Genomic DNA, 26,236 nt, shown 5'->3' with positions numbered 1-26,236 from the left:
TTTTTTGATACATCGGAAACTTTTATTTCACAGCTTCCACATAATATCCAATTAGAAATAAAACATTAGTCCACAATTTGGTTTCAAGAAATGGTGCTCCCTTACGCCCTTGTGATGGGTTGTCAGGGTCCCAGATTTTCTCGGTGTTGGCGGGATTCATGCATCTATCCTTTTTTGTCATCACCTGCGTTGGAATCGAGGTGGATTGCAGGGTGACGTGGATGGTGCGGAGCAGTTGGATGGTCCCCCGCTTGTGTCTCTGTCCTTGCCAGCGCTATGTGTCACATGACAGGAGGATATTATTGCCTGATTGAACAGTTCAGATGATAAGATATACATACACTGTAATTATACAGCGAACTCAATAGTTGTTTTGTTTCACCCTCCACTCCATATCGGCCTTATCATTTTTGTTTAACAGACCCTGATATGTAACAACTGAGACAGGCGATGGAATGTCAGAGGGGGCTGCCATCCTGTTTCTAACCGCTATTAAATGTGGCATCTAAGGGATTAAACTACCGGGATCCCGCTCGTTACACTGAAGTGTCGGCTGTTACATACAGGCGACACTCATTCTATGGAGCGGGCACAGTCCGTGAGCCTGATCCATACCCCCTCACCCTCCGCCGTATACACGTCAGATGTCGGGAAGGGGTTAAAGGGCTTGTATGGTGTGAAGAGAAAAACAACAGAAATAACAGACATTTTGGTAGAAGACTACAGAAGAATGCCACAGTTCTTTGTTGACGCAAGTCCCAGCCAAGCTCTTTTCTTTAATTTCTGCCGGTTTTTCTTAAGACAATGTTACATTATGTTCCTGTGACTTGGAGATTGGATCCTTAGGCCACAACTGATTTGGCATTGACTAGACTAGGGTGCGGCATCTAAGGGATCCCTTGTCTTCAATCCTACAAGATGGTTTTGACTTTGCTGCAGGGTGATTTCCAGGCAGCAGTCCCCAGAAGTCACCAGTTGGCCGCAGGACGCAGCAGTGACAACAGGACAGGAATGTAGTTTGAAATAGAGCCAGGGATCGTCACCAGAGGTCAGACTACAGAATATTGTAGACAAACCAGAGGATGAGGCAGGAGCGTGGTCAGGAACAAGGCGGAGGGCTGGATCAGGATCACGATAACTAAGTATTCAATAGCAACACACAGGAACAAATGTATGGAATGTACTTCAGGAACAGCAACTGGAAACCAGAATACATGAACGAGGCAGCTTGAGGCAATACCACAACAACAGGAGACGGACAGGTCTGGAACAATAGCTATACATTGCCGACACCGGCCATAAGTGAGAAACCCGTCTGGGTTTAAATAGCAAACCTTGATGACATCTTTAGAAGCAGCCCAGTAGAGAGTATCATGTTGCATAGCCACAGAGCACAAAACAGAAAGAGTTAAACACAGCTTTGCTACAGCAGCAGGGTGTGATCTACAGGCAGAAGGACACAGGAACCTGGAAAATGTTGTAACAGAAAACAGGTGCAAGTAACTTTGTAACTCATCTTCTGCATACCTGTCCAGTTTACTTAAATGAGGGGCTTAGCTCAGTAGTCATGGTAACCATCTGAATTGAAGATTATCAAGGACCGATTTGTTGTCATCATAGCAGGATGTAGCATGGACTGAAAAAGGAAAAATGTTTTATAAACTTAATAATCATAATCTTTTATATTATGTTTATTTCATTAGAGACTTTTTTGAAGATTGAAACAAAAACCTTACATAAAACCAAACTACGATGTGATCAGAGCGGAGGTGAAGTTGAGGCCATAGTTATGTGCAACCCAATTGATTTAAATGCTTCATTGTTTTAAATAGTTAAAGTCGGCTTCTCCAGACTTAGGCTATGTTCACACGGGGTATTTTGCAGAGTTTTTTGACGCGGAAACCGCGTCGCAAAACTCGGCAAAAACGGCCCGAGAACGCCTCCCATTGATTTCAATGGGAGGCGTCGGCGTCTTTTTCCCGCGAGCAGTAAAGCTGCCTCGCGGGAAAAAGCGACATGCCCTATCTTCGGGCGCTTCCGCCTCTGACCTCCCATTGACTTCAATGGGAGGCAGGAGAAAGCGTATTTCTCGCTGTTTTATGCCCGCGGCGTTCAATGGCCGCGGGCGAAAAACGGCGCGATAATCGCCCCGAAAATCGGCGTGCAGGTAGAGGAATATCTGCCTCAAAGTTCCAAACGGAATTTTGAGGCAGATATTCCTCCCCCAAAATACTCTGTGTGAACATAGCCTTAGGAGGCTGAAGACAGACAGTAGACTTGTATTAAAGAGTTACTGCGCTTTTACTTTCGACTGAGCGCTTCTGCCCCTTTGTTTCAGCCGTGTGTGTGTATCTTAAATGGGTTTTCCACTATCTGAAAACTGATGACCTATCCACCGGATAGTTAATCAGTATATGATCGGTACGTGTCAGACAGCGGGACCCCGCACCGATCCACAACTCCGGCTGCCGCCGAGCCCCAGACGATGTTGACAGACTATTCAAGTGAATAGGAGCACAGCTGCAGTTCCACTATGCAGTGGTCGCAGCCATCTGCTTCCGGCTCCAACTATTGCATCCCGTTCGGACATGCACCGATCATATACTGATGACCTATCCGGTGGCTAGGTCATCCGTTTTCAGAAAGTGGACAACCCCTTTAAGATTTGTAGCAGTACAGATAGCGCATGTTCACGTTCACACTGCTTAATTTTTGGCGTTTTACAGGGCATAAAACGGATGCATTATGCTCCGAAATACACCTCAAACACGCCTGCAAACAGCTTTCCATTGATTTAATAATAAAAAGCCGTGTCGTTCATTGAGCCGTAATTTTATGCCACTGTTTCAAAAATATATGCCTCGTAAAAAAGAAGTGAAGTCACTTCTTCAGGTATTTTTGAAGCAGATTTTTAACATATCCAATGGATAATGCAAAAAAACGTTTTGTTTCTTTGAAAAACACTTAGAAACCACTAGGAAAATCTGCTTCATCATGTCTGGTTTTCAGAGGCTGACTTTTCTTGAAATCAGCCTTGTATTTTTCACACATAAGCCGTATAAACATACCCTAAGGCCAAGTTCACACTACCGTTACTATAAGTTTACCTCTCTTCCGTCAGAGGAAGAGAGGATTGACACATTAAACAGAAAGCAACAATTCCGTTAGAATTACTATTGATTTCAATGGTAATTCTTTTAGATCAGTTGCTTTCCGTATTTTTGAACGGAAACAAAAGTTCTGCCAGTAGCCAAATAGCTTTATTCTAGTTAACAATGGGGCTCTCAAAGCCCAGACTTCCTCTGATGAAAACTTCTGACATGATACCTGTCAGAGGTGTAGTTTAACCCCTTGAGGGGAATGTATCATGTTAAAATCATTACTGGAATATTCCAGTTTTCACACTAGCTACTAGAACTTACAAATAAGGACACATCATGTTATATGCAGCTCACTTGTCAACTTCACTGTTTACACTGGGCAGGCTCAGGGGACTTAGGCTACATTCCCACGAGCATGTCCGATTTCCATGCGCAAAAAATAATGCGTTATACACGCGTGAGTTTCTCCGTTGTGCTTTCGTGTGTGCGTATGACACGTGTTTTATAGGCGCGCAAAAAACAGGAGGATCTTTTGTCACAATTTTGGTCCCAACCCTCTGGGAACACCCACAGGAAGTCACATGGTCAGAAATCACCATTTTCTATTGCTGTCACAGCAGAGAACTTTCTCTGATTCCTGTGCTTGGTCTGCTTGGATTTAGACTACTTCTTTCATTGGAACAGGACATCCAAAGCTGTGGACTATGTTCTTATAATGTGGCTGATCTCTCGCACATATGGAGAGCGACGACAGAGAGTGGAGGAAGAACCCAGGAAGAGAAGGAGGCTTTAGGTTTATCCCATTGTCTCCCAACGTGCTTCCAAAGGGCACTTCCACACCCTGTACGAGGACCTGCGGCTGCATCGGGCGAAATTTCATTCCTTCTGTCGGATGTCAGCCGCAACATTTGATCGGCTGCTGAAGGAGCTGCGTTCTGGACTAACTTTCCAGAATACGAAAATGCGATGCATAGCTTCACTCGAGGAACGGCTCATCGTTACCCTGAGATAACAATACATACTGGGACTTCCGGGGGCGGGGCATAGTGGATGGCCGCTTTTACTTTGAGCTCCCTTACGGCCAGCCGAATCCATGCGGTGTCGCCGCCATCCTGCTTCATACCTGGGCATCAGCACCTCTCTGGATTACAGAGTCAGGTGCATCAGAGGAGCTCGCCATTTCTACTCCCCGGAGCCTCGGGCGGTGTAACGCTGAAACTGACCCAGCCGCCGCTGCTGCTGCCACCACCATCTTGGAGGACACACGCGGGCTGACAGGAACACCGGGGCCTGCGACGCAGAGGTAAGGGAAAGCCTTCACCCCACCCCACCCGGCTAGTGGAGGTCCTCTGTCCTGCTCCCCGTTACAGCCTTGTTGCTGCCCACCAGACAGCTACAGAGGCGGTCACAGTAGCTGCCTAGGCCTGCATTCACAGCGTGTTACTCCAGTCTCCTGCCTGGAGTATATACTCCTCAGGGCTGTAGGCCACAAGATCAGATCCTCTGAGCTCCCTGTGGTGGAGCAGAGGGAACTACACCATAAGAAAGCCCACTCTGAGTCCTGGACATTTTGGGCCACATATAGTGGAAGCGGGGTCCCGCCATAAAGCGACACACGCACGGAGACTGGACAGGCCTGTGACTATTTAAAAACGTGGGACGCTGTTGCACCTAGGGATGTCACGATACCAGAATTTGGACTTCGATACCGATACTTCGTTTAGTATTGAGATTTCGATACCAATTCGATACTTTGCCAACAGTAATAAAAAAAGTTCTTCCATTTTCTGACGTGAGGCGCGTGGTTTGATGATGAATTTAACCTCCATGTGCCTCACATTAATAGTAATTAACCCCATCATGTTTCAGTCATAATGGGTTAATATGTAAGGTACATGATGGGGTTAAGTACTATTAATGTGAGGCACATGGAGGTTAAATTCATCACACCTCGTGCCTCACAAGAACTGATCGAAAGCAGTTTTTATTTTTTTACAGCGTACACATCATAAATGATGCAAAAAAATTGTTGCACAGGTTATTACGGCCGAGCCAATACCGAATATGTGTATATTTTATGTATTGAGACTTATTTTAATGTTTATTGTAAAAAAGGTGTATGTGTATTTTTTTTAATTTAACATTACTTTATGTTTTTACTTTATTTTTTAAACTTTAATGTACTGGCATAGATCTATATTACAGTACATTAGCCTGTGTACTGATAGTACACAGGCAGTTGTTAGGACATACCCAAGTATGCCCTAACAACAGGAAATATGGTAAGACAGCCCTGGGGTCCTTCAATGGACCCTGGGCTGTGTGCCCATATATGGCATGTCCCTCAATCGCGTCACAGGAATTCCCTGTGACGCGATCCAAGGGGCATCCCCCTTCTCACTTTCCCCTGAATGCTGCAGTCCGCTGTGATCGCAGCATTCAGGGGTATAACGGCGGCGATGGATACTCTGATCTCCGCCAGCAGGGCTGCGGCTGTGTAATAGTCATTGCCCCGCTCCTGACAGGAAGTGCGTGCGTGGTCAGCCTGAGGAGATGCGGCTGGCGCTGCACTAATGAGCGGCGGTTCAGGCAATAAAGACAGAACATGGGGGGTCTTTGGTAGTGCGTCCGCCATGTTGTTTTCAGTGCCGCCACTCATTAGTGCAGTGCCGGCCGCATCACCTCATGCTGACCCCGCACACTTGTTATCAGGACTCAGGAGCGGGGCAATGGCTATCACGCAGCCGCAGCCTCGCTCTCATACATTCATGTGTTACTGTACTGAGCTGTGTGGCCGCACAGCCAAGTATCGAAATACCTGAAATAACGGTATAGAACCGTTTGGGGATGCAGAGTATCAAAACAGTATCAAATATTTAGGAGTCCAAATCTCACGAGACCCTGCTAAACTCTACAGACTTAATATCACACGTTCTATAGAGGAATTAGAAAAGATTCTCTCAAATTGGAAGCACTTCACCTTTTCATACCTAGGGAAGGCCAATCTACTTAAGATCGTCTCCTGTATATTTTCGACCCATGTTATGCGCCCTTTCCTAGTCAAGGTTTAGACGACGGAGGCACATTTTCAGTTATAGGCTAACCAGGGCTCGTTGCTATGTGGAGTGTGCCTTCGGTATTCTGTCAAATAAATGGAGCGTGTTAATGTCGACAATCCAGATGGATGCAGACAATGTAAATCAAGTCATCAAAGCCTGTGGCATCCTGCACAACTTCACACGGACTGATGTACGACTCAACAGGTGATGGTGACGTGGAACATCACATGGCCACTGGAAAAATTGACTTTGAACGACACAACGCAAAGAAGAATAGGAACATCTGGCCACAGGATCCAGGAATTCTTTGCAGATTATTTCATGAGCCCTGAGGGTGCAGTGCCCTGGCAGCAGGACTCTATCTGCTAGAGATGCCGTGTGTGAAGTTTTATATTGTTATTCCTGTTAGGTACATTTTTTTTAGTTTTGATTGGTTAGTGAAGGGACTTGCAAGACAATGAAACCATGACGTGGGTTGCGGGCGTTCATAAATAGATCAAAATATTTATTGTAGCAAACTCAGTTGACATCTTTAACTCTGATGATAAAAAAACAGTACAGCAAGACACATGCCCCCATTAAGAGCATTTCCGCATAATACATATTGGCAAACAACTATATATACTATAGTCACATTGGTGTACAAATATTTACCAGAGTAAGCAAGTTCCTAGCGATCTTCAGTGAAATCAGACAGGGGTCTTGACACTTGAAATGCACTGTAGAGATCAGTAGGGAGACAAGCACCCAAAAAACCCCAATCCAACCGACAATCTATACGACATACTAATGATCAAGTATGATCATTTACTTGTATTTCATGGGGGCTGATTTCTTCCACCACTATGGTCTACTGGAGAACCACTGATGACAAACGGATCTGAAAAATACCAAGTGAGAAAATCCTTTCCTGCACTCACCTCAACTGAATGGGAAACTGCACTGCACTTCTTATACTTCACTGCTCTTGTCATTATCCTCTCATAGATCTGTAAAGAGTTCCAACTAAAGACAGTCTCCATCGACACCTGAATATCAAATGATGTCACTAACATTCCCACGTCAGGACCATTCCACCATAGTATAGGATAAATATAGTAGGCTAATATAGTGCTCATACGTCTCTGGATGGGGGTTCTGTAGTAAACTCAGTTGCCATCTTTACCTCTGATGATAAAAAAACAGTACAGCAAGACACATCCCCCCATTAAGGGCATTTCCGCATAATACATATTGGCAAACAACTATATATACTGTAGTCAAATTGGTGTACAAATATTTACCAGAGTAAGCAAGTTCCTAGCGATCTTCAGTGAAATCAGACAGGGGTCTTGACACTTGAAATGCACTGTAGAGATCAGTAGGGAGACAAGCACCCGAAAACCCCAATCCAACCGACAATCTATACGACATACTGATGATCAAGTATGATAATTTACTTGTATTTCATGGGGGCTGATTTCTTCCACCACTATGGTCTACTGGAGAACCACTGATGACAAACGGATCTGAAAAATACCAAGTGAGAAAATCCTTTCCTGCACTCACCTCAACTGAATGGGAAACTGCACTGCACTTCTTATACTTCACTGCTCTTGCCATTATCCTCTCATAGATCTGTAAAGAGTTCCAACTAAAGACAGTCTCCATCGACACCTGAATATCAAATGATGTCACTAACACTATGGTCTACTGGAGAACCACGGATGACAAACGGATCTGAAAAATACCAAGTGAGAAAATCCTTTCCTGCACTCACCTCAACTGAATGGGAAACTGCAATGCACTTCTTATACTTCACTGCTCTTGCCATTATCCTCTCATAGATCTGTAAAGAGTTCCAACTAAAGACAGTCTCCATCGACACCTGAATATCAAATGATGTCACTAACATTCCCACGTCAGGACCATTCCACCATAGTATAGGATAAATATAGTAGGCTAATATAGTGCTCATACGTCTCTGGATGGGGGTTCTGTAGTAAACTCAGTTGCCATCTTTAATTCTGATGATAAAAAAACAGTACAGCAAGACACATCCCCCCATTAAGGGCATTTCAGCATAATACATATTGGCAAACAACTATATATACTGTAGTCAAATTGGTGTACAAATATTTACCAGAGTAAGCAAGTTCCTAGCGATCTTCAGTGAAATCAGACAGGGGTCTTGACACTTGAAATGCACTGTAGAGATCAGTAGGGAGACAAGCACCCGAAAACCCCAATCCAACCGACAATCTATACGACATACTGATGATCAAGTATGATAATTTACTTGTATTTCATGGGGGCTGATTTCTTCCACCACTATGGTCTACTGGAGAACCACGGATAACAAACGGATATGAAAAATACCAAGTGAGAAAATCCTTTCCTGCACTCACCTCAACTGAATGGGAAACTGCACTGCACTTCTTATACTTCACTGCTCTTGTCATTATCCTCTCATAGATCTGTAAAGAGTTCCCACTAAAGACAGTCTCCATCGACACCTAAATATCAAATGATGTCACTAACATTCCCACGTCAGGACCATTCCACCATAGTATAGGATAAATATAGTAGGCTAATATAGTGCTCATACGTCTCTGGATGGGGGTTCTGTAGTAAACTCAGTTGCCATCTTTAATTCTGATGATAAAAAAAACAGTACAGCAAGACACATCCCCCCATTAAGGGCATTTCAGCATAATACATATTGGCAAACAACTATATATACTGTAGTCAAATTGGTGTACAAATATTTACCAGAGTAAGCAAGTTCCTAGCGATCTTCAGTGAAATCAGACAGGGGTCTTGACACTTGAAATGCACTGTAGAGATCAGTAGGGAGACAAGCACCCGAAAACCCCAATCCAACCGACAATCTATACGACATACTAATGATCAAGTATGATAATTTACTTGTATTTCATGGAAGCTGATTTCTTCCACCACTATGGTCTACTGGAGAACCACTGATGACAAACGGATCTGAAAAATACCAAGTGAGAAAATCCTTTCCTGCACTCACCTCAACTGAATGGGAAACTGCACTGCACTTCTTATACTTCACTGCTCTTGCCATTATCCTCTCATAGATCTGTAAAGAGTTCCAACTAAAGACAGTCTCCATCGACACCTGAATATCAAATGATGTCACTAACATTCCCACGTCAGGACCATTCCTCCATAGTATAGGATAAATATAGTAGGCTAATATAGTGCTCATACGTCTCTGGATGGGGGTTCTGTAGTAAACTCAGTTGCCATCTTTACCTCTGATGATAAAAAAACAGTACAGCAAGACACATCCCCCCATTAAGGGCATTTCCGCATAATACATATTGGCAAACAACTATATATACTATAGTCAAATTGGTGTACAAATATTTACCAGAGTAAGCAAGTTCCTAGCGATCTTCAGTGAAATCAGACAGGGGTCTTGACACTTGAAATGCACTGTAGAGATCAGTAGGGAGACAAGCATCCGAAAACCCCAATCCAACCGACAATCTATACGACATACTGATGATCAAATATGATAATTTACTTGTATTTCATGGGGGCTGATTTCTTCCACCACTATGGTCTACTGGAGAACCACTGATGACAAACGGATCTGAAAAATACCAAGTGAGAAAATCCTTTCCTGCACTCACCTCAACTGAATGGGAAACTGCACTGCACTTCTTATACTTCACTGCTCTTGCCATTATCCTCTCATAGATCTGTAAAGAGTTCCAACTAAAGACAGTCTCCATCGACACCTGAATATCAAATGATGTCACTAACATTCCCACGTCAGGACCATTCCTCCATAGTATAGGATAAATATAGTAGGCTAATATAGTGCTCATACGTCTCTGGATGGGGGTTCTGTAGTAAACTCAGTTGCCATCTTTACCTCTGATGATAAAAAAACAGTACAGCAAGACACATCCCCCCATTAAGGGCATTTCCGCATAATACATATTGGCAAACAACTATATATACTATAGTCAAATTGGTGTACAAATATTTACCAGAGTAAGCAAGTTCCTAGCGATCTTCAGTGAAATCAGACAGGGGTCTTGACACTTGAAATGCACTGTAGAGATCAGTAGGGAGACAAGCATCCGAAAACCCCAATCCAACCGACAATCTATACGACATACTGATGATCAAATATGATAATTTACTTGTATTTCATGGGGGCTGATTTCTTCCACCACTATGGTCTACTGGAGAACCACTGATGACAAACGGATCTGAAAAATACCAAGTGAGAAAATCCTTTCCTGCACTCACCTCAACTGAATGGGAAACTGCACTGCACTTCTTATACTTCACTGCTCTTGTCATTATCCTCTCATAGATCTGTAAAGAGTTCCAACTAAAGACAGTCTCCATCGACACCTGAATATCAAATGATGTCACTAACATTCCCACGTCAGGACCATTCCACCATAGTATAGGATAAATATAGTAGGCTAATATAGTGCTCATACGTCTCTGGATGGGGGTTCTGTAGTAAACTCAGTTGCCATCTTTACCTCTGATGATAAAAAAACAGTACAGCAAGACACATCCCCCCATTAAGGGCATTTCCGCATAATACATATTGGCAAACAACTATATATACTGTAGTCAAATTGGTGTACAAATATTTACCAGAGTAAGCAAGTTCCTAGCGATCTTCAGTGAAATCAGACAGGGGTCTTGACACTTGAAATGCACTGTAGAGATCAGTAGGGAGACAAGCACCCGAAAACCCCAATCCAACCGACAATCTATACGACATACTGATGATCAAGTATGATAATTTACTTGTATTTCATGGGGGCTGATTTCTTCCACCACTATGGTCTACTGGAGAACCACTGATGACAAACGGATCTGAAAAATACCAAGTGAGAAAATCCTTTCCTGCACTCACCTCAACTGAATGGGAAACTGCACTGCACTTCTTATACTTCACTGCTCTTGCCATTATCCTCTCATAGATCTGTAAAGAGTTCCAACTAAAGACAGTCTCCATCGACACCTGAATATCAAATGATGTCACTAACACTATGGTCTACTGGAGAACCACGGATGACAAACGGATCTGAAAAATACCAAGTGAGAAAATCCTTTCCTGCACTCACCTCAACTGAATGGGAAACTGCAATGCACTTCTTATACTTCACTGCTCTTGCCATTATCCTCTCATAGATCTGTAAAGAGTTCCAACTAAAGACAGTCTCCATCGACACCTGAATATCAAATGATGTCACTAACATTCCCACGTCAGGACCATTCCACCATAGTATAGGATAAATATAGTAGGCTAATATAGTGCTCATACGTCTCTGGATGGGGGTTCTGTAGTAAACTCAGTTGCCATCTTTACCTCTGATGATAAAAAAACAGTACAGCAAGACACATCCCCCCATTAAGGGCATTTCCGCATAATACATATTGGCAAACAACTATATATACTGTAGTCAAATTGGTGTATAAATATTTACCAGAGTAAGCAAGTTCCTAGCGATCTTCAGTGAAATCAGACAGGGGTCTTGACACTTGAAATGCACTGTAGAGATCAGTAGGGAGACAAGCACCCGAAAACCCCAATCCAACCGACAATCTATACGACATACTAATGATCAAGTATGATAATTTACTTGTATTTCATGGGGGCTGATTTCTTCCACCACTATGGTCTACTGGAGAACCACTGATGACAAACGGATCTGAAAAATACCAAGTGAGAAAATCCTTTCCTGCACTCACCTCAACTGAATGGGAAACTGCACTGCACTTCTTATACTTCACTGCTCTTGTCATTATCCTCTCATAGATCTGTAAAGAGTTCCAACTAAAGACAGTCTCCATCGACACCGGAATATCAAATGATGTCACTAACATTCCCACTTCAGGACCATTCCACCATAGTATAGGATAAATATAGTAGGCTAATATAGTGCTCATACGTCTCTGGATGGGGGTTCTGTAGTAAACTCAGTTGCCATCTTTAATTCTGATGATAAAAAAACAGTACAGCAAGACACATCCCCCCATTAAGGGCATTTCAGCATAATACATATTGGCAAACAACTATATATACTGTAGTCAAATTGGTGTACAAATATTTACCAGAGTAAGCAAGTTCCTAGCGATCTTCAGTGAAATCAGACAGGGGTCTTGACACTTGAAATGCACTGTAGAGATCAGTAGGGAGACAAGCACCCGAAAACCCCAATCCAACCGACAATCTATACGACATACTGATGATCAAGTATGATAATTTACTTGTATTTCATGGGGGCTGATTTCTTCCACCACTATGGTCTACTGGAGAACCACGGATAACAAACGGATATGAAAAATACCAAGTGAGAAAATCCTTTCCTGCACTCACCTCAACTGAATGGGAAACTGCACTGCACTTCTTATACTTCACTGCTCTTGTCATTATCCTCTCATAGATCTGTAAAGAGTTCCCACTAAAGACAGTCTCCATCGACACCTAAATATCAAATGATGTCACTAACATTCCCACGTCAGGACCATTCCACCATAGTATAGGATAAATATAGTAGGCTAATATAGTGCTCATACGTCTCTGGATGGGGGTTCTGTAGTAAACTCAGTTGCCATCTTTAATTCTGATGATAAAAAAAACAGTACAGCAAGACACATCCCCCCATTAAGGGCATTTCAGCATAATACATATTGGCAAACAACTATATATACTGTAGTCAAATTGGTGTACAAATATTTACCAGAGTAAGCAAGTTCCTAGCGATCTTCAGTGAAATCAGACAGGGGTCTTGACACTTGAAATGCACTGTAGAGATCAGTAGGGAGACAAGCACCCGAAAACCCCAATCCAACCGACAATCTATACGACATACTAATGATCAAGTATGATAATTTACTTGTATTTCATGGAAGCTGATTTCTTCCACCACTATGGTCTACTGGAGAACCACTGATGACAAACGGATCTGAAAAATACCAAGTGAGAAAATCCTTTCCTGCACTCACCTCAACTGAATGGGAAACTGCACTGCACTTCTTATACTTCACTGCTCTTGCCATTATCCTCTCATAGATCTGTAAAGAGTTCCAACTAAAGACAGTCTCCATCGACACCTGAATATCAAATGATGTCACTAACATTCCCACGTCAGGACCATTCCTCCATAGTATAGGATAAATATAGTAGGCTAATATAGTGCTCATACGTCTCTGGATGGGGGTTCTGTAGTAAACTCAGTTGCCATCTTTACCTCTGATGATAAAAAAACAGTACAGCAAGACACATCCCCCCATTAAGGGCATTTCCGCATAATACATATTGGCAAACAACTATATATACTATAGTCAAATTGGTGTACAAATATTTACCAGAGTAAGCAAGTTCCTAGCGATCTTCAGTGAAATCAGACAGGGGTCTTGACACTTGAAATGCACTGTAGAGATCAGTAGGGAGACAAGCATCCGAAAACCCCAATCCAACCGACAATCTATACGACATACTGATGATCAAATATGATAATTTACTTGTATTTCATGGGGGCTGATTTCTTCCACCACTATGGTCTACTGGAGAACCACTGATGACAAACGGATCAGAAAAATACCAAGTGAGAAAATCCTTTCCTGCACTCACCTCAACTGAATGGGAAACTGCAATGCACTTCTTATACTTCACTGCTCTTGCCATTATCCTCTCATAGATCTGTAAAGAGTTCCAACTAAAGACAGTCTCCATCGACACCTGAATATCAAATGATGTCACTAACATTCCCACGTCAGGACCATTCCTCCATAGTATAGGATAAATATAGTAGGCTAATATAGTGCTCATACGTCTCTGGATGGGGGTTCTGTAGTAAACTCAGTTGCCATCTTTAATTCTGATGATAAAAAAACAGTACAGCAAGACACATCCCCCCATTAAGGGCATTTCCGCATAATACATATTGGCAAACAACTATATATACTATAGTCAAATTGGTGTACAAATATTTACCAGAGTAAGCAAGTTCCTAGCGATCTTCAGTGAAATCAGACAGGGGTCTTGACACTTGAAATGCACTGTAGAGATCAGTAGGGAGACAAGCATCCGAAAACCCCAATCCAACCGACAATCTATACGACATACTGATGATCAAATATGATAATTTACTTGTATTTCATGGGGGCTGATTTCTTCCACCACTATGGTCTACTGGAGAACCACTGATGACAAACGGATCTGAAAAATACCAAGTGAGAAAATCCTTTCCTGCACTCACCTCAACTGAATGGGAAACTGCACTGCACTTCTTATACTTCACTGCTCTTGCCATTATCCTCTCATAGATCTGTAAAGAGTTCCAACTAAAGACAGTCTCCATCGACACCTGAATATCAAATGATGTCACTAACATTCCCACGTCAGGACCATTCCTCCATAGTATAGGATAAATATAGTAGGCTAATATAGTGCTCATACGTCTCTGGATGGGGGTTCTGTAGTAAACTCAGTTGCCATCTTTACCTCTGATGATAAAAAAACAGTACAGCAAGACACATCCCCCCATTAAGGGCATTTCCGCATAATACATATTGGCAAACAACTATATATACTATAGTCAAATTGGTGTACAAATATTTACCAGAGTAAGCAAGTTCCTAGCGATCTTCAGTGAAATCAGACAGGGGTCTTGACACTTGAAATGCACTGTAGAGATCAGTAGGGAGACAAGCATCCGAAAACCCCAATCCAACCGACAATCTATACGACATACTGATGATCAAATATGATAATTTACTTGTATTTCATGGGGGCTGATTTCTTCCACCACTATGGTCTACTGGAGAACCACTGATGACAAACGGATCTGAAAAATACCAAGTGAGAAAATCCTTTCCTGCACTCACCTCAACTGAATGGGAAACTGCACTGCACTTCTTATACTTCACTGCTCTTGCCATTATCCTCTCATAGATCTGTAAAGAGTTCCAACTAAAGACAGTCTCCATCGACACCTGAATATCAAATGATGTCACTAACATTCCCACGTCAGGACCATTCCTCCATAGTATAGGATAAATATAGTAAGCTAATATAGTGCTCATACGTCTCTGGATGGGGGTTCTGTAGTAAAATCAGTTGCCATCTTTACCTCTGATGATAAAAAAAACAGTACAGCAAGACACATCCCCCCATTAAGGGCATTTCAGCAGAATACATATTGGCAAACAACTATATATACTATAGTCAAATTGGTGTATAAATATTTACCAGAGTAAGCAAGTTCCTAGCGATCTTCAGTGAAATCAGACAGGGGTCTTGACACTTGAAATGCACTGTAGAGATCAGTAGGGAGACAAGCACCCGAAAACCCCAATCCAACCGACAATCTATACGACATACTGATGATCAAGTATGATAATTTACTTGTATTTCATGGGGGCTGATTTCTTCCACCTCTATGGTCTACTGGAGAACCACTGATAACAAACGGATCTGAAAAATACCAAGTGAGAAAATCCTTTCCTGCACTCACCTCAACTGAATGGGAAACTGCACTGCACTTCTTATACTTCACTGCTCTTGCCATTATCCTCTCATAGATCTGTAAAGAGTTCCAACTAAAGACAGTCTCCATCGACACCTGAATATCAAATGATGTCACTAACATTCCCACGTCAGGACCATTCCACCATAGCATAGGATAAATATAGTAGGCTAATATAGTGCTCATACGTCTCTGGATGGGGGTTCTGTAGTAAACTCAGTTGCCATCTTTACCTCTGATGATAAAAAAACAGTACAGCAAGACACATCCCCCCATTAAGGGCATTTCAGCATAATACATATTGGCAAACAACTATATATACTGTAGTCAAATTGGTGTACAAATATTTACCAGAGTAAGCAAGTTCCTAGCGATCTTCAGTGAAATCAGACAGGGGTCTTGACACTTGAAATGCACTGTAGAGATCAGTAGGGAGACAAGCACCCGAAAACCCCAATCCAACCGACAATCTATACGACATACTGATGATCAAGTATGATAATTTACTTGTATTTCATGGGGGCTGATTTCTTCCACCACTATGGTCTACTGGAGAACCACGGATAACAAACGGATATGAAAAATACCAAGTGAGAAAATCCTTTCCTGCACTCACCTCAACTGAATGGGAAACTGCACTGCACTTCTTATACTTCACTGCTCTTGTCATTATCCTCTCATAGATCTGTAAAGAGTTCCCACTAAAGACAGTCTCCATCGACACCTGAATATCAAATGATGTCACTAACATTCCCACGTCAGGACCATTCCACCATAGTATAGGATAAATATAGTAGGCTAATATAGTGCTCATACGTCTCTGGATGGGGGTTCTGTAGTAAACTCAGTTGCCATCTTTAATTCTGATGATAAAAAAAACAGTACAGCAAGACACATCCCCCCATTAAGGGCATTTCAGCATAATACATATTGGCAAACAACTATATATACTGTAGTCAAATTGGTGTACAAATATTTACCAGAGTAAGTAAGTTCCTAGCGATCTTCAGTGAAATCACACAGGGGTCTTGACACTTGAAATGCACTGTAGAGATCAGTAGAGAGACAAGCACCCGAAAACCCCAATCCAACCGACAATCTATACGACATACTAATGATCAAGTATGATAATTTACTTGTATTTCATGGAAGCTGATTTCTTCCACCACTATGGTCTACTGGAGAACCACTGATGACAAACGGATCTGAAAAATACCAAGTGAGAAAATCCTTTCCTGCACTCACCTCAACTGAATGGGAAACTGCACTGCACTTCTTATACTTCACTGCTCTTGCCATTATCCTCTCATAGATCTGTAAAGAGTTCCAACTAAAGACAGTCTCCATCGACACCTGAATATCAAATGATGTCACTAACAGTCCCACGTCAGGACCATTCCACCATAGTATAGGATAAATATAGTAGGCTAATATAGTGCTCATACGTCTCTGGATGGGGGTTCTGTAGTAAACTCAGTTGCCATCTTTACCTCTGATGATAAAAAAACAGTACAGCAAGACACATCCCCCCATTAAGGGCATTTCCGCATAATACATATTGGCAAACAACTATATATACTATAGTCAAATTGGTGTATAAATATTTACCAGAGTAAGCAAGTTCCTAGCGATCTTCAGTGAAATCAGACAGGGGTCTTGACACTTGAAATGCACTGTAGAGATCAGTAGGGAGACAAGCACCCGAAAACCCCAATCCAACCGACAATCTATACGACATACTGATGATCAAGTATGATAATTTACTTGTATTTCATGGAAGCTGATTTCTTCCACCACTATGGTCTACTGGAGAACCACTGATGACAAACGGATCTGAAAAATACCAAGTGAGAAAATCCTTTCCTGCACTCACCTCAACTGAATGGGAAACTGCAATGCACTTCTTATACTTCACTGCTCTTGTCATTATCCTCTCATAGATCTGTAAAGAGTTCCAACTAAAGACAGTCTCCATCGACACCTGAATATCAAATGATGTCACTAACATTCCCACGTCAGGACCATTCCACCATAGTATAGGATAAATATAGTAGGCGAATATAGTGCTCATACGTCTCTGGATGGGGGTTCTGTAGTAAACTCAGTTGCCATCTTTAATTCTGATGATAAAAAAACAGTACAGCAAGACACATCCCCCCATTCAGGGCATTTCAGCAGAATACATATTGGCAAACAACTATATATACTGTAGTCAAATTGGTGTATAAATATTTACCAGAGTAAGCAAGTTCCTAGCGATCTTCAGTGAAATCAGACAGGGGTCTTGACACTTGAAATGCACTGTAGAGATCAGTAGGGAGACAAGCACCCGAAAACCCCAATCCAACCGACAATCTATACGACATACTGATGATCAAGTATGATCATTTACTTGTATTTCATGGGGGCTGATTTCTTCCACCACTATGGTCTACTGGAGAACCACTGATGACAAACGGATCTGAAAAATACCAAGTGAGAAAATCCTTTCCTGCACTCACCTCAACTGAATGGGAAACTGCACTGCACTTCTTATACTTCACTGCTCTTGTCATTATCCTCTCATAGATCTGTAAAGAGTTCCAACTAAAGACAGTCTCCATCGACACCGGAATATCAAATGATGTCACTAACATTCCCACTTCAGGACCATTCCACCATAGTATAGGATAAATATAGTAGGCTAATATGGTGCTCATACATCTGCACCTCTGCTACTTCTCTGGTTTTCACTTTACTCTCTTAGATATGATTTGTAGCCTTCATTGGAAAAATGTACATATCGACGTAGTTAAATGATGGGGTAGGTTAAATTATAGAAAATCTTCACGCTTTTGTAGATCTGTAAGTTTAGTTACGTAAGAGAACATTCTCCACAGCCCAACTCCAAGATTTCTTTAAAATGCACATGGTCGGCATGTTGTTTTATTATTATTATTGCCTTGACATTATAGGAACCAATTATTTTCAAAATATAATTTGAAAACTAGGAAATACAATCTTTAGAATCCAGGGGTCCTATGTGGGAAAAAATACAATTAATGAAGCAGAAAGAAAAAGCGTCAATAATGCCGATTCTATGTTGGAACAATTAGGGAATGGATTTATTAGTAAACTAGTTAGCCGCTCTGTATTCTCATAATGATTTGTAAAGGAAATATCTCTAACAAGTATGTAAAAATGTCAAATGTGGTTCTCTATTTTATGGTCTTTTACTAAAGGTTCTTTTTTGTGATCATTCTTAGAGCCGAGTAACAAACTTCCCGCAATAGGAGAAACAAAATAAATTCCCTGGAGAATTCGTAATATCAGTAATTGTACATCCATTTTGATTGTGTATTCTCAAATATGTATTTTTAAGTGCCGAGGCATAAATGATTGTATTCTTCAACAAAGGAGATGCTGCTTTCATTCTGGTAACTTCTGACAGGAAATATTCACATTACACATAGATCGGATTCCTGGGAAACTTCAGTGGAATAAGAGAAGTGTCATCTTTATGTGTAAAACCAACCCTATAGAAATTTGTTGCTTCCCAATAAGACTGTTTATTTACACAGCGCTCGCATATTCCGCAGTATCATACAATTCAACAGCTCTAAAAACCGTTACAAATGACTATAGATAAGAGATTAAAGCTCCACAGTATTAATGACCAATACCAATTTTAGACAATAAATCTGTCATTTTATGTAGAAAGTCTTGCGGCAGGTTGCACTCTGCTTTGATAGTAAACGGTTGTTCCTTATATTAGAACCACCACCCCCGCAACGTGTTGTGAAGAAATGAAAATGGTTGTGCAAATGACAAAACCTGTGTTACCCAGACACACTAAGATGACCAATAGTCTTCCAATCACTTCCAGAAACAGCACCACACCGGTCCCTGGGCTGAGTGACTATTGCAACATCATTTGACTGGTTGACATGGCTTCTGTAAGAAAGTAGCTATTTTTATATGGTCATACAACCTTCTATACATTCTTGTAGGCTTAAAGAGGCTCTGTTACCACATTATAAGTGCCCTATCTTGTACATGATGTGATCGGCGCTGTAATGTAGATTACAGCAGTGTTTTTTATTTAGGAAAAACGATCATTTTTGACAGAGTTATGACCTATATTAGCGTTATGCTAATGAGTTTCTTCTTAATGGACAACTGGGCGTGTTTTACTTTTTGACCAAGTGGGCGTTGTGGAGAGAAGTGTATGACGCTGACCAATCAGCTGTATCACTATGTGCAGCCACATAAACACACTATAACGTTACTGCAGTGGATATACATTACCTCCAGCCAGGACGTGATATGTATTCAGAATCCTGACACTTCTGTGAGTTACAGCACAGATCACACTGGGCTGTCATTTACAGCGTAATCTTACGCTTGCAGTGCTGTAAATGACAAACGTTAGCAAAGTGTCAGGATTCTGAAAAGACATCACATCCTGGTTGGTAGTGATGTCTATTAAGTTTCAGGACACTTGAGTAACGTTAATGTATATGTAAGTGACAGCACACACTGTGCTGTGTAAATGAATGGAGAGCAGTGTATGACCCCGATTGGTCAGCGTCATACACTCCTCTGTACAACGCCCACTTGTTCAAAAAGTAAAAACACGCCCAGTTCTTCATTAAGAAAATCATTTGCAAAAAGCTAAAATAGGTCATAACTATAAAAAAAAACATTGTTTTTCTAAATAAAAAACACTGCTGTGATCTAAATTACAGCGCCGATCACATCATGTAGGAGATAGGCCACTTATAATGTGGTGACAGAGCCTCTTTGAACACTTTTCTTGAATGGTTACAGTTGAAATCGAATAAAGGCTCATTAAAATGGCCCTGCTTTAGCTTCCTTACTAGGTCTCAAAACCAGTCAGACACACCAGCATGATAGATCCTTCAGCTGCTGTTAGTATGGATCATTCCAGTCAGGCCACACACAGCAGTACTGGGCCACCTGCATCAGCCACAGCCCGCGTGGCGTTACACTAAAATGAAGCCTAATTTCAAAGAGCCTGGATTACAGCATGAGGCTTTGATTTAGGGCCTGTTCACATCACCGTTCATTGCTGCAGAGGCTTCCGTCGGGTTAACCCCTCAGCAGAACGTCAGATGGAAACCTTAGCTTCCGTTTTCCTCCCCATTGAACTCAACAATGACTGAAACTTAGTTAATGGTTTCTATCGGTCACCCTTGTGACAGGGTTCCGCTGTTTTGACAGTACCTATCGCAGTCAACTGGTATGTATGGGGCCTAAGACTTGAGTAATGCATGTACAAAAATTAGACTAAAGCCATTCCAGATGGAAAATACTGACCTTCTAAAAGACCTTGACATTTTGATACAGCCGTTAACTAGAATATATCTTCTTCTGTACCCACTGCTGGCTTTGAGTATTTAAAAAAAAAAAAAAAAGGCATGTTACATTTAAAAAAAAATTGCTGCCAGTTTTGTTCGTGCAGTTTAGAACAGAAGCTGGAAACACTGAATAAGTCCCAATGCAGATGTAACTTTTTACGTTTTATCCCTACAAAACATACACACAGATTACCTCATGCTTACAGCAAAGTGTCGCTTGACTTAGAAGCAAAATGAAGAGCTGCCTCAGCCTGCGTGTAACCTGCATCTGGATTGGCTCTGAAACTTGGGAGACATACAAACCGTATGCGTCTTGTGATGTTCAGCTGTTGCACTCGTCACCTAGTTATAAAGCAGTCATTCAGCTGAGACACACCAGGAGGTGGTATGTTATTTCTAGAGTGGCAAGAAACACAGTATTCTTAGACATTTGTGTGTCAAACAGGGCAAATACCAGATATCTAGCCTTTTTATACCATCGTAGAAGGTTCCTTATGAAAGAACACCTAGAATTCGAATTTACACTCAAGATTAGAATAAGGACCTACAGGGTAGCATTGACATGGCTACAAATCGCACCAACATGCTGTCCGGTGCAGTCTCTAAATTGCTTAAAAGGACGGGTGTCGCAGAAAAAAAAAATTATATCAATTTGCTTTGTGTTTTATTCAAATACATATTATTTATTTGTGTTTTACTTTTAATTCACGATGGGGGCTGCCATATTTTCTTTCCATCTCTGTATGTGTCGATTAACGACACATACAGAGCTGGAATACGGGACATGCATCCCCATAGAGAATGTGAACGGGAGCCGTTCCATTCACTATGGTGTACACGGTCTGTGTGGGACCTGCGCATGCGCCGCTCCCACACAGTCCAAATGGAAGGTCTTCGGCCGAGCGATATCCGGCGCCATTTTCTTGTGGACCGGAAGCCACAGCCGGACAGTAAGAGACTACTTCCGGACATGTGTTCAGAAGAGGGCGCGGCAGCAGTGGCAGGTAAGTTGTCTGTGTTTTAGTGTGTGATTACCACTGTATGTAAGCCTACTACACGGTGTATTCGCTCAAAAAATGGCAGCACACAGTGTAGGTTTGAACATGCAATCCCCTCCTTTCTCCCAGCACTAGCCAGGATAAAGGAGGGGGGATTGTTTGAGGCCACTCGAGCAAGTGTGTCTTCTCAAATTTTGCAGCATAAAGCAATGAGGTTGCTTTACCACATGCCAATGCTGCAATTTTAGGAATTGCTCCCTCTAGTGACCAGCACATGGAAATGTTATAAATTAGAATCTAACTTCTAATTTTTTCAACAGGTCAGGAAATTATAACAATGTCTAATCATGTATTTACTAACTGTTTAACCAAAAAAAAAAAAAAAAAAATTCTAGCGACACATTCCCTTTAATGGCCAAACGTGTAGAATACCACTGGTTACTTGACAAATCGTGCCGCTCTGACTTATTAATGGCCACGTGACTTTGCAGGTAACCAGCCGTTTACGTTGCAGCACTGCACAGCCAGTAACACCACGCTGAAGTACGTCAGTGCAGCCACTTTCATGCTGCCTTACCTGAAGATGCATACACTTTATTAACACTTCCCTCCCAGTTAAACAGTCACAACTCCAGGGCATTTGGACCGACAGCTCAGGTCACACTCCCTCCACCATTCTTATTTAATAAGTGCAGGAGTCTACAGCTCATAATGGAAGCCACATTTCCCATACTGTATATTATTCTAAGTATAGCAGGACAAATACCTGCAGACTATTTACTCCATCCAAGGCGTAGCACATGACCATACCTTAGCAGCACTGAAAAGACACCATACCCAGACATCATACCCTTTGGTGGTCATCAATCTTACATGGAAAAGCTCCCCAATAGGCAAAACAGAGAACTTGGCTGTGTCAGAACGCCATTTCCAAGCATTGAGAGACCAAAGACAAGAAATTGTGTAACTGGTTAAAGTGGTTGTGGAATGTACACAAATAGCTAGTGAGAATAATCCAACTTGTGTTGAGTACGTGACATTGACAAATGTTAAAACCTTAAAATGAATAGTCCAGAGTTAAGGACTTGATTGACCTTGCGGTTAACACATCAAACTAGTCTATTCTGTCACTGACCAACTGGACAGCTTTGTCTTTCATTGTGGACTAACATTTCACCTTACGATAGAATTTACCTCATTGATGTTATGGCCGAGTTTCACAATCTGTCAATTCACTAACAAAAAGCTAAAACACAAAGAAATTAGAAAATTGTAAATCAAGATCTATTCCTTTTTGGGGGGCAAAACACAATAAATAAGGCTGGGAGAGTGATAATGTATGCAAATCAGATACTACATGCACACTAAAAATAAAAAAAGCATGATGTTCTCATCAGTGTAGGAATTGATGCGTGTAAATCATGCAGGCTTGTTGACCTGTTAGACTTATCTGCTAGATACGATGCGGACTTTAGTAGTATCACTTGACATCTCCTTCTTTGAGGGCATGTAACCTTACATTCAGGATCAGTAACCTGTCCAAGGAAATGAAACCAGAACAACTTTTAAACAGCCAACAGTCCCACTGGCAGACATTTGTCACATTTATTATTGGAACAAAAGGCCAGTGAGAAATACATATACAAGCCCTGTGTGTAAGAGGTTTTATCCGAGGGGAACCAAAGTGTAGTGGACTTTACACCAGCGGGAAGATGGAACCAGGATTGGTGGGTACCAACATGACCTACAGCGTGATCACTGCAAGGCTGCCTGAAAAATAGCACTGCGCGTTTGCACCAAACCTTTAAGAAAGACATTGAAACAATACATTTATTTATTTTTATTTCATTAAGAATTTACTTGCCAAAATGTTCAAAACACAGAAAATACATAGAATTTACAGCCACATATATACCAGGGAAAGACTTGTACACACAGGTTTAACATCCCAGACAGAAATATAAAATACACCCATATACGTTACAAGGTTTCTGGAGATTGGACATCTAAGAACTTGAAAGTCGGCCTCATATTTGGCAATTTTTTTAGAAAGTCAATTTGTGATATTTTAATGACGTCTTCCCATATGGGTGAAGACATTGAGGTAGCTTATATGCCCGTATGAATTTCATTCTGTCTAGTTTGGATAGTGGGGCAATGACGCGGCACAAGGGACCAACAGCCTCCTAAAGCCACGATCACCAACGTCTAGCAGATTACTCTTTTAAAGGAGCTCTGTATTTGACAGAGAGAACGATCAAAACTAGAGCCAAATAAATAAGGAGCTGCTAATACCAACCAGATCCAGCATTTTGGAAACCAGAGCACCCTCGCTGGTAATGGGCAACTCCCATGCAATAGTTTGGATATTTCTATCCTATTTAGGGGAGGGACAATACTTCATACCAACGTTTGCTTACCAGGTAGGTGCTTTATTTCGACAGCCTAAAAGCGTGGACGGCTCTCCTGCTTACCCATTACCTAAGAACGGGACACGGGTGCAGTATCTTCCCAGATGTGAATTCATGTTTGAGGAGTTACGTACTGGCAAAAAGTGAACATAAAAAATAAGAATCTGGTTACCAGACACCTGTACAGACAAACCCACTGTTGGTGCCTGACTTGTGGTGCTAGAGGGCAAGGATCACGAAAACAGGGCTCTATGACTGCATCCTAGAGAAAAAAAACTTCATTAACACAAGTAAAAATAGCTTGAATTGTTGATACACTTAATCCTAAAAAAAGCAGACTGCAAGAGCATATACAGTAGAGCTATATCATGTAGCATGACAACTCAGCTCATCTACCAAGTCTGTGACCCCTTTATAAGAGCCAGTAACACAATAAAACATTTTTAGCTTCATCAACGTAAAACACAAGGTTCATCTCGCTCAGATCCCTATGACACCCCCACGTCTCGACATTTATCCAGCCAGTTGCCCTCTAAGGCCTCGGACTGAACACGGTATATTAGTGTTACTTATCCCGGTGGACACATGGGAACTTTAGTACAAATTAAACTTCTGCAAGTCGCGATAGTCCCAGGAAATTCATCATAGATTGTCTGCTCTGAGAATCATCGTCACACCAACAGTTTTGATGCAGTCCCTAGTCAGTCTTTTGGGTTACGGGTGACCCCCAATAAAGTCTTTCGTTCTGATGTGGCTCCATCGATGCTTGTCCGTAGTATGCTGTAACAATTCTTCAGAGCACACACACAGGTAATATATTTGCCGGCCATTTACTAGCTTCCGTTTCAAGTCAAATTATAATAGTTAGGATTCCTAAAAATACCATTTTACCATGACAGACGTACAAAACCACATCCAAAAAAATATAAAAATGTCGGATGAGGCAGTCCTTCCTAGGCTAACAATTTAGCTCCGCCCAGTACAAGGAGAACTGAAAAAACAAGTCATTCGAGAGGCCAACAGCAGGCTGGGGCAGGAGATAACAATTCTCTATAGGTGGGTCCAGTGCAAGAACAGAATCAAGACTCATGCGCAGTAGAGGGCAGCAGAGAGCCCACATAGCAAAAACATCCAATAGCTTCGCACAGACGTTAACAGTTAACCCCGCCCACTACTAGGAGCACGCAGCCATTTTAGTGATCGTAACCACGCCCACTACTAGGCGAACGGCGGCCATTTTAGTGACCGTGTACTATACCCGGTATAAAGAGACCGTTGACGAGGCTAGTCCCCAATCTATATTTACTAGTTGTACTACGTCACAACCAAGCAAACCCGCTACAATAAGTGGCCTAGGTCAAAAGTGGTAAACAGTGAACACCGGACAATGTCCTTAACAAATCTGCCCATACACTAGCGGTTACAAACTGCGCCACCGTACGTGAACGCTAAACATGAATAAAACTCGCGCTACACATCAAGCTCCCCCTCCCCCAGATACAATGTATATACCTCTATGGAAACGCGGTGTCCCGATAACACTACAGATGGGTACAAAGAGCTCAACCCGCCACACAGTCTGGTAAAATGGTATTTTAACTAGTCAATAAAGCCTGTGAGAACAAATACCTTACATGACGGATACCGGGTATTGAAACTGAAGCCTGTAACTAGCCGAGAAATAGAAGTACAGATAACAAAAGCTGTAACATTGTAGAGCAGCAACAGCCACCTCTTCTCCCCAGCAAACACAAAGACGTCTGTGCAGCGAAAACAGGGCGAGGTT

The 26,236-nt window shown here is 41.8% G+C and overlaps 1 long non-coding RNA gene across 19 annotated transcripts; it reads right to left on the bottom strand.

The window, feature by feature from the left end:
* Positions 1-26,236, bottom strand: LOC142760548 (uncharacterized). 19 transcript variants are annotated; one of them, XR_012883311.1, is made up of 7 exons: positions 23,234-26,236; positions 21,001-21,383; positions 7,444-18,699; positions 6,815-7,327; positions 6,092-6,242; positions 1,528-1,636; positions 1-306 (listed from the first exon to the last, which is right to left on the bottom strand). It is a non-coding gene; the product is annotated as an uncharacterized LOC142760548 (long non-coding RNA). The 19 variants fall into 19 exon arrangements; XR_012883309.1 differs by having other exon boundaries at positions 6,815-8,794; positions 8,912-18,699; XR_012883315.1 differs by having other exon boundaries at positions 6,815-9,423; positions 9,540-18,699.

The sequence above is a fragment of the Rhinoderma darwinii genome, chromosome 1 (assembly GCF_050947455.1).
Source record: "Rhinoderma darwinii isolate aRhiDar2 chromosome 1, aRhiDar2.hap1, whole genome shotgun sequence".
NCBI lineage: Eukaryota > Metazoa > Chordata > Amphibia > Anura > Rhinodermatidae > Rhinoderma > Rhinoderma darwinii.
Note: the sequence above shows the minus strand (reverse complement) of the source record. Positions and strands in the feature narration are given on the sequence as shown.